The sequence below is a fragment of the Mastomys coucha genome, unplaced genomic scaffold, assembly GCF_008632895.1.
Source record: "Mastomys coucha isolate ucsf_1 unplaced genomic scaffold, UCSF_Mcou_1 pScaffold15, whole genome shotgun sequence".
NCBI classification, from domain to species: Eukaryota; Metazoa; Chordata; class Mammalia; order Rodentia; family Muridae; genus Mastomys; species Mastomys coucha.
The window spans coordinates 137,238,603-137,239,424 of record NW_022196897.1 but is presented as its reverse complement, the minus strand read 5'-3'; the positions used below and the strand labels follow the sequence as shown (position 1 = coordinate 137,239,424).

The 822-nt window shown below is 45.6% G+C and overlaps 1 protein-coding gene across 5 annotated transcripts in view; it reads right to left on the bottom strand.

Annotated features, from left to right (window-relative positions):
* Nucleotides 1-822, bottom strand: part of Fkbp1a (FKBP prolyl isomerase 1A) — a 19,348-nt gene that overhangs the window by 16,988 nt on the left and 1,538 nt on the right. The window contains exon 1 of one of the 5 annotated variants that reach the window (XM_031372222.1): nt 89-112. The exons of the other annotated variants lie outside the window; for them this stretch is intronic. The gene's annotated coding sequence lies outside the window, so the exon portion shown is untranslated. Of the gene's footprint in view, nt 1-88; nt 113-822 lie in introns of those variants that run through there. 5 annotated transcript variants of the gene reach the window in all.

Below are 822 nucleotides of genomic sequence, written 5' to 3'. Positions count from 1 at the left end.
GTTTTGTTTTAAGGAAAAGGCTTTGGACACTCTATAGGGACAATTCATCAAGAAGCACAGCAAATTGTCTCTGCCTAAATGCCGGTACCTGGCTTTCAGCAGCAGTGAGGCATAGGCTAGGCAAGGCTGAAAGGCAGTCTTGGATGTAGGCAGATGTAACCAGGTACTGTAGAGTGGCTGCCACAAACCAAGGTAAAGAGGGCTGTGGGAAGTCAGGGAACTGTCCACTCTCCCACATCCTCAACCTGTGGGGTGCAACTCCATCGAGGGTCCAACGACCCTTCCACGGGGTTGTCTAAGACCACTAAAAACAGATATTTACACTATAATTCATAACAGTAGCAAAATTAGTTATGAACCAGCAATGAAAATAATCTTACGGTTGGGAGGTCACAACATGAGGAACTCTATTAAAACTGCCTTAAACACATGTGGTGGGTTTTTGTTGTTGTTGTTGTTTCGTTGTTTTAAAAAGCAACAGCATTCTTTTACAATTTGCTATCAAAGACGACTAAACTGATTGTTGCTCCTCTACTAACCCTCCCAGGCTAGGTGCTGACTGTGGTCTTATCACAACAGCTACTTTGATTTGGTCCACGAGAAGAGTCTGCTCTTGCCAAGGTAAGTATTTCAATATTCCTCCCATTGGCAGCTTTTTAAAGGTCCTGCCATCTTCTGCCCGCTTCGCTACTCAAGAAGTCATAGAAGTAAGGGGGCACGGAGAGGAGGCTATGAGGTGCCTTGTCTTCCCAGTAAGTCATTTCCCTCAACAAGCGGGATCCTCCCTGATTAGGGAGAGAAGGCAACTTGAGCCAGAACAGC